Source organism: Protopterus annectens, chromosome 2.part0 (genome assembly GCF_019279795.1).
Source record: "Protopterus annectens isolate FY-2018-M chromosome 2.part0, PAN1.0, whole genome shotgun sequence".
NCBI lineage: Eukaryota > Metazoa > Chordata > Ceratodontiformes > Protopteridae > Protopterus > Protopterus annectens.
Window position 1 is genome coordinate 950,823,291 of NC_056728.1, and position 8,643 is coordinate 950,831,933.

Below are 8,643 nucleotides of genomic sequence, written 5' to 3' on the forward strand. Positions count from 1 at the left end.
CTGCATCCAGAACTGCAGATGCATAGTTTTTAACCCTTTTTTTCTGGTATTCCAGCTACAAATTTTCCCTTAGTAGCACTTGTGTAATCAGATAGTAGTACTACTCTTAGACCTTCCACTCTTTACCCTCTTAGCTCTCTCTGGCTTCTCTCCCTCAGTTTCTGACAAATATGGATGCACAATTTCCTACATTTTCTCCTACCAGTCTGGTTGTTATGGGCATCCTGTGACAGTGTAGCAACTGCCTCATGTACATGGACAATCCTCTAATACTACCACCTAGGAACACAATTTGTGAGAGATGCAATTACATCAAAAACCTAGAGTCATTGCTCTCTCCCCCGCAGGCCAGTATATATGGCACTGAGAAGGTTGTCAACACACATACCACACCTCAAATACCACCCACACCTACACAACACACCCTCACATATGTGAGGTCCTCAACAAAAATATACCCAAACAAAAGAAACCTCCAAGGAAAAAAAACACATAAACTCTACTGCCCACCACACCACACACCACACACCACACATAGTCCACACACCTGTGTCTCATAGCCACTAAAGTCTAAATATAAACCCATCATATTAAACATGGGAGACTCCATTGTGAGACACACAATTGTGCCCCTCAACAGGCTGGATAAGGAGAATATCACGGATAGTTGTTTCTCTGGTGCAAGAATCCACCATATCACCCATGCACTCAAGTCTCTCAACAAGTACTATTATGACTCTGTCATAGTCCATGTTGGTGTGAATGACTTGAGAAGTACCTCCCTGGACTATATGAAGAGAGACCTGATTTAGATCGCTGAATATGTGTCCCAGACAGGTATGTTCTTAGCCTTAAGACGCATTTTACTGTCACCCTGAATGATGCTTCAATACAAACAGAAAATTTATTTTTTTTATTTTATTTTATTTTACATTTGTTGACTGGGCTAGTCCAACTGGATATATGTCCATTTTCAGTAGAGGCCCGGGAGAAAAGCTCCAAGACAGATCCATTATAACAATATGTATAAGGTTAGAAATTCAAAACAGTGTATATAAGGTTACAATCAAGTTAACATAGCAGATGATGCAAAACATTTTACAGTACATGATTGACTTTAACAATTTGCTTAGTTTCTGTTGTTATTGTAAGGGGATCCAGTACCTGACAGCCTGGGATGACATGATTTACAAACCATGTTGCTTTGCTAGAGATGGCCTGCATCTGTCCTTGGGCTTCAAGCTCCTGGCAAAGGCTGTTGCCTCCATCATAGTGCCTTTTTTAGGCAGTATGATGAGGTCAAAACTACCAACATGAAAATTTAATCAAAATGTAAATTAAAGGTCATGCTGCTACATGCTAGGAGTCTAAACACAAAACTGCACTCATTGCAAACATTCTTAACCCTAGAAGATGCTGACATTTGTGCAGTTACAGACACCTGGTTCAAAGCTGCAGAGCGCACCCCAGCCATACCAGGTTACTCATCCTATCACACATTTTCTCCCCAAGGCATAGGCAGCAAAGCAAAAGGAGATGGAGTCGCAATATATATAAAAGATATACACACCTCCAGGCTGATCAAACAGTATGACACACAGGAAACACTCCAGGTGCAGTTAACAATTGACAAGACCTCCATTCAAATCATAGCTAGCTATGGGCCCACAACTTTGAGTCAAGGTGCCCAGTCCAGCTTTCTGGACCTCTTCGAATCTATCAACATTAAACCCTTTACTCTGATCATGGGCAACTTTTAGTATCCAACCATAGATTCTAAGAACTACTCATCCCAAAACACAAATGCCTGAAGATTCCTTGATTTCATCAATTCAAATGCATTGGACCAGCTGGTCAGTACCTCCACAAGAGGTGATAATATCTTGTACTTGGTATTAACCAACATGAGTAACCACTTCAGCATCCCTACAGTGTCATCATCCCTGATAAGATCTGACCACAAAGTGGAAACTTTCGAAGTCACCATCTCCCTGACCTCCCTCCTCCCTCAGCTAGGCTCAAATAAAAAAAACTTCCCCAAAGCTGATTACAACCTCCTGAGGGAAGGTATAAACAGCTTCACAGCTGCCTCCACAGAAACTGGCACATATGTCCAAACCTACACCAATACTTTATGAGCTTGTGTATAGCTGCATGGAATCAGGAATACCCAGCAGGATGAAATCATCCCTCTCAAGGAAGAGTAAATCTGTCTGGTGGACATCTGCAATAAATAAACTCTATGATAAAAAGAAAAAAAATTGTTTTCCAGGATCAAGGATCAAGAAGGAGCAGGTGCCTAATTGGAAGCAATCTCTCCATAGCCTGAACAAGCAAATAAGTGCACTAGGGAAATCATCCAAAGCAAACTTTGAGTCCAAACTTGCCAACATCTACTAAAGACAATCATAAGGCCTTCTTCACATATGTCCCAATCTCAAAGGAAGCACCCAGATCTGCTCAGAACTAGTGGTCAAGGACACCACATTCACAAATGCCATAGATATAGCCAAACTGCTGGAAGACAAATTCAGTGAAAACGTCACCTCTCTGCCCCCTTTCACTAAATCAGAACATCCCCAGCACCTGCCCTCCTGTTATCTCTAGGGAGAAAGTCATAACTGCCCTGTCAAAGGCAAAAAATATAGCCTCCATGGGACTCGATAATATCCCAGGCTGCATCCTACATGAACTCAGGCAGGAACTTGCAGCACCATTAGGCACCCTATTCATCCAAAGCCTTAGTACCAGCTTTATTCCAGCTGAGTGGAGCACAGCCACTGTCATCCCTTTGCACAAGGGTGGAGTGTCCACCAATCCAGGAAATTATAGACCCATCAGCCTAACTAGCCTGATCTGCAGGACCATGGAATGGATTATCATGAACCTCATTAACAAGGGCACTGGCAACCTCCAAACACTCGATCCCACACACTTTGGTTTTATTAAGGAGAAGTGATGCCTGTTAAATTTGGTCAACTTCTTTGAGACAGTCACCAAAGCTATGGACAAGGGGAAGACGGTGCACATCGCCTACCTTGACCTGGCCAAAGCCTGTAATACAATTCCCTACTCAGGTCACAACTAAGAATCAATCCATATGTTACCAGATGGATAGCAAACTGGCTCACTGATAGAACACACCAAGTCAAAACAGGGGAAGCCATCTCAAACAGTAGACCTGTAACGAGCCATGTACCTCAGGGATCAGTCTTGGGGGCCTCTGTTGTATGGGATATACTTTTCTGAGGTGCAGGCCAAAGCCAGTGGGCTATGGCTGACCAGGTTTGCAGATGACTGCAAGCTGGGTGCTGTCATCAATTCCCTTAGTGATGTGGACATCCTCCAAGAAGGTCTCACCCAAACAAATGACTGGTGCCATAAACATGGCCTCAAACTGAATGCCAAAAAATGCATCATCATCCCCTTTGCGGAAAGTGATGTCCCCACAAATTATTACATTAATAATAAGGTCTTAAGCATGGAATCAATTCTGAGGGACTTGGGTACCCAGGTTGATAGCACACTGACTTTTGACCACCATATTGCCTCCATTGTATGGGAAGCTTTCTACATGGCCATCTCATTAGTAAGGGTATCTGATCCAGGGACTAGGAGGCCATAACATCCCTGTATTCTTCCATTATAAGACCCATTATTGAGTACAGTGCCCCTTTCGGCTTCTAGCAGCTTGAGAGATCACAGAGGTTCCTCACTAGGAGAATCCAGGGCCTTAAACATCTACCCTACACAGACAGGCTAAAGGCCCTGTCCCTCTAGTCAGTCTCCTACAGACTCTTCAGAGCCGACGTCTGTCTGGCTTGCAAAGCAATCTCAGACCCCACCTTGATGGGACTGCTGCATATCCGCAAGTCAGGCTTCACTTGAGTAACCTCAGCTTGGTCTATGACATCAGCAGGACTTGTTGGTGAAACAGATTTATGTCCCAGACTCCTCCTTTTGTGGAATAGACTCCCTCTCCACATCAAGCAGCGTACCTCATTAACCCTTTTTAAGCACAACCTGGATAACTGAATGGGGAACAGAAAATACACCCCTGGGGTTCCACCTGTGTCCCTGCTGAACAGTGGCATCAGGTGTTGACTTGTTGGAATGTGGGCTAAATTCTTGGCTAGGCTTGTAAGGGCCTCAGTGCTAATAGCCTAGTAACTTTCTATGATCCTATTTGGATTAGTTTTCAATTAGCAATAATCACGCCTCAGATAAACCTCATTGGCTATGATACTACCACTGTGCAAAGCTATGAAGAACGATTTCTACAACAGGATCAGGTGGGAATATATGGGGAAAAAAAATAAAGTAAGTGAGGCTGTATGTCTTATTGATTGATGGAAGGATAAAAGTATTATGTTTTCAAAGGTCAAATATGCATGTAATTATGGGAAAAATATAAATTGAGGTGTAACTAAGATTACATTTCATCTTAGCTACAACTCTGTAAAGAAACAGCCCAGATACAGTTGCCTGATAGTTAATCAGGAATGCGTACAATCCTCGGTCTTAAAATATTTGAATGGCCTTTCTGAAATACACAGATAACCAGGAAGAACTTTATTATTATTAGGAAAGGACATGGGACGTGTGTGCAGAATTAGAGGAAGCTATGCTTCTGCTAATCTAAACAAGGATATCATCCTAGGCTACTTTTCCTCATGCTTTAAAACCTTCAGTATGTTTAGACCTGATGATGGCACCAGGTATGTATGCAGTCCCACGATTTCAGATCTGTACATGTAATCAGTTTCATGAAATGCATCAAAGAAAGGATATATAATCTTGATACAGGCTGATTTCTATGTAGTGTAACTGAAAAGCAGGAAGCATTTTTCTTGTTTTCATGTCCAGTTAATCCAGTACTTTTTGGGACCAGCCAGTCACCATAAAATTGTAAGTTAGAACAGAAAGAACAAATTGATTTATAGGTTGAACTTTATCCCTAAATGTCAGGACAGTTTTTCAGTATTTGTTTTAATCTTATGAAGTATTTCTTATCGATCTCTATTCTTATGTGTTCATGTTTCATTATTGATACTTATTTTATTTATTTATTTATTTTACATTTGTTTACCTGGGAGGTCCGACTGGACAAAGTTGTCTGTTTTCAGCAGAGGCCTAGGAAGAAAAGCTCCAGAACAATTGTTAACATACGATACGTACGATATTTACGTAAGTATTGTGGTTTACACATACAGTTATAAATTATAGCAGATAATAACATATGGTTGCATAATATATTTACATAAGCATAGTGGTTTAGACATACAATTAAAAGTATAGCAGGTAGTAACATATGCTTCCTGTTCATACAGTATGTTAAGTAGGGATAATCTTGAAGATGTAATGAAGATAAGACAAGAAAAGAAAAACTAAAAACTACTAGCCAGATATATTTATACACTCCCTCCTATTCCTTTATATTACATTCATCTCCCAGGTTGATATTTTCCTGATTCTTTCTTAGTGCTGCATTATTCCTGTTTTAAATGTGACCCTTGCATATGCATCCAGACCAAGTATTTTTCTTATATCATCTGAGAATGTTTTAACTAGTTGAATTTCTGATTTCAACTACTCATCTGATGAACTATATTGTCTTAAGTCATCCACAAAAAGTAGTTGAAAAATCATTAAACAAGCCATACTTAAATTCTTCCAATGTCACAAATTCTTTATTATGGATTTACTTAGCAAGAAATGATCCTTTGTCTGTATAACTTTCTTTTTTTACCCTTCTGTTCTATTGCCGTAATTGGATTTCTTTCAAAATGACTATTAATTCAGCCTGAATAGTTTGTATGTTGTCAGAAAGCAAGTTATTAGTCTATAGTTCTTAGGATGGCTTGCAGCTTCATTTTAAGGAGGATATATATTTTTTCCTGTTGATAACCAGGTTGGTGTCTGTTCAATATGTGCATATAAGTAATTCTTACTCAGGGCTAAACATTTGTGCAAAGATGTTAATGTTTTTAGCCAGAAGTTAGTTATTGCATCTGGACCTGGAGTTTTCTAGTTAGGTGCTTTTCTTAATTTCATCTCAGTTTCTATGACTGATGCTTCTTCCTACTTAATATGCTATATGTTAGAACTTACTGTTTCTTTTAACTCTTCTGTCATAGGTTCATTTGAGATTACTAAGCTAATGGCTTAGGAGCCCATACATGCCTAGCCAATAAAACCTGATTTTACCCAATATATGGCTGCTAAAGGCAAGAGGATGGCATGGGTTTATGCCTGTGACTTGAGTACCTTAGAGACTGCCCCTGTCAATGAGGGACACAGATGCTACCCCAGATGTGAATTTGTGGCTCCACATCCATTGATCCAAACTGCATTTCAAGAGGGACGGGGAAGGGTTATGCTTAATGAAAATAGGAAGTCTGTTCCAAAGAAGAGACAATCTCTGAGACATATCTGTCTCGCCGGCATGTTTTGTTTGAGGACTGACTAGACTGGGTGAGCCTTGTGCTGTTTGAAAACAGGATGTTCATTAATACTTTTCTATAATGTGTAGTTTTCTTCATTTTTGGTGGTGTTTCTTTCCCATTTACTTTGTTTCCTAATTCTCTAGAAAATCTTTTTCAGTCATCAATGAGTTTATTTTGTACTTTTCTTTTATATTTATCTACATATCTAATAAGTTTTTTCTTCTGTGTGTGTATTTTTAGATTATTATTAGCAGTACTTTATGATAAATCCTGGTCTGTTTTAATACTCTACATTGCTTTTACCACACCTCTCTAAGTATTTTTGATAATGTGTACTCTTTTTTCTATATAGTGATGCTTCTTGTCTTAATTGCTTTATAGTATGTGATTCCCATCACCTTCATTTTCTGTGTTACTGTATGTTTTTGTGGTAACATTATCTGTTATTACTTTAGCTGCACAGTAATATATTCTATTTTTCTGTTATATCAAGTTAATTTCTCTTAATAGTCATGATTACTGTGTTTATCTGTTTTATCGATCTTCTAAGATTTTTGGGTCTTATTTTCTTTCTATAATTTTTTCTTTCATCTATTTTAATATGACTATGCCTTTCTATAAAATTAAGCATGTCTTCCCTTAGATCATGTTCTTCTTGATTGAGAACATCTTCTTTACTCTCAGTTTCCTATCAGTGTTCTATAGAAAGTTCCAGTACCTCTTCCTGTGAAATATTATCTTGAGATCCACCTTGTTTAATTTCTGCTTCTTCATATGGAAACCCATTGGTACGTCACTTCACAGCATTACCCGTGTCAGAGTTGGTACTGTTTCCTGCTCCTTCCCTTGCTGTGCGACTTCAGCTGGACTTTTGCACCGGTTTCCACACTGAAAGCTACAGAGCAGCTTCATGTGACAAGTATTCTTTAGATGCCATCTGCTTCGCCTGCTGATACCTTACTCTGGATATGCATTGTTCCATAATACTCCAATATTGTCTGTGATGGATTCTCCACGCTAAATCATTCACTTTGCAGATAAACCATAACTTCATTTTGATTTATTTAACATCTACCTTACTAATCCTGTTTTCAACATTAACCTTTATTATTTTTTTTTTGTATTGTAAAATTTTCTATGTCCTCGTGCCTGTGCCTGTATTTCTCTTCAAACATCTTTGAAGCTGCTTTTTTGTATTGACTAGTTTGGCTTTCTCTTTTGGATAATTATTGCACCATATCATATCTCTTTTTTTCTCATGTCCAGCTTTCTTTTATATTACCTTTCAAAAATCTCTGGATTTTGTTCTTTATATTTTCACACTTCCTCCATTGCCTCTTTTTCTAGGTGGTGCAAAGTTTCTTCATCTTTATAATGTTTTTCATGGATGTGCTGTATTAATAAATGTAAATTTTAATTTGTAGCTTTTAACTCTCTTTCTTGTACACATGTATATATTTTTCTTGTATTTAACTTCTCTCTTAATCTTTCTGAATATCTTCTATCTGTGAATTATGGGCTTCTTGCGTAATAGTAACAGTACCTAATTCCTTCCTTACCCTCATTTGTTTACTTTGTCTTGTTTATGGCTCCTTTATGGGACATCTTCCTCCTTAGTGGAGCCTAACCCTGTTGTAGGATGGTTTCTAAGTCCTGAAGTTTCTACAAAGCCTTTTTTTATCAGTCCTAGTATCTGTGCATAAAGTAGGAGTGGACACATTTTCATCTTGGAAATTGTATTGTTTAACCTACATTTCTCCATGATGTATGATATATAAATTAGTTTATATTTCACTGTCGTCTAGTGAGATTTTGTGAAAACAGGGGCCACCATGTGAAAGTAATCACCAATACTTGAGGATGAATTCAATTCCTGCAATACAGTGATACTACTCTACTTTTGTTGCTGATTTCATCTCTGTGTTCAGACACCATTAACCATTCCCCTCTGGGCAGGGTTAAGTGGAAAAGGATTTAAGAAGGACCAGTTTGCTTATGCTAACAAATATGTAATTTAAATAAGAAAATTATTAGTGATATTGTAAACAGTATCATATAAATGTACTGTGTGCCATAAACATCATCTATGGAGCATAAGGATTTCCTGACTTAACTCCAGGATGTAAAAGTCTATGAAAACACAGTTCCTAAGGGGTATTTTTAACTGCAAAACATTGCCTGGGTAGACTGATCAACA

General features: G+C 38.6%; 1 pseudogene; it reads right to left on the minus strand.

The window, feature by feature from the left end:
• Window positions 1-4,180: 4,180 nt before the first annotated feature.
• On the minus strand, window positions 4,181-4,263 carry LOC122793815 (annotated as a pseudogene).
• Between the last annotated feature and the right edge of the window lie 4,380 nt (window positions 4,264-8,643).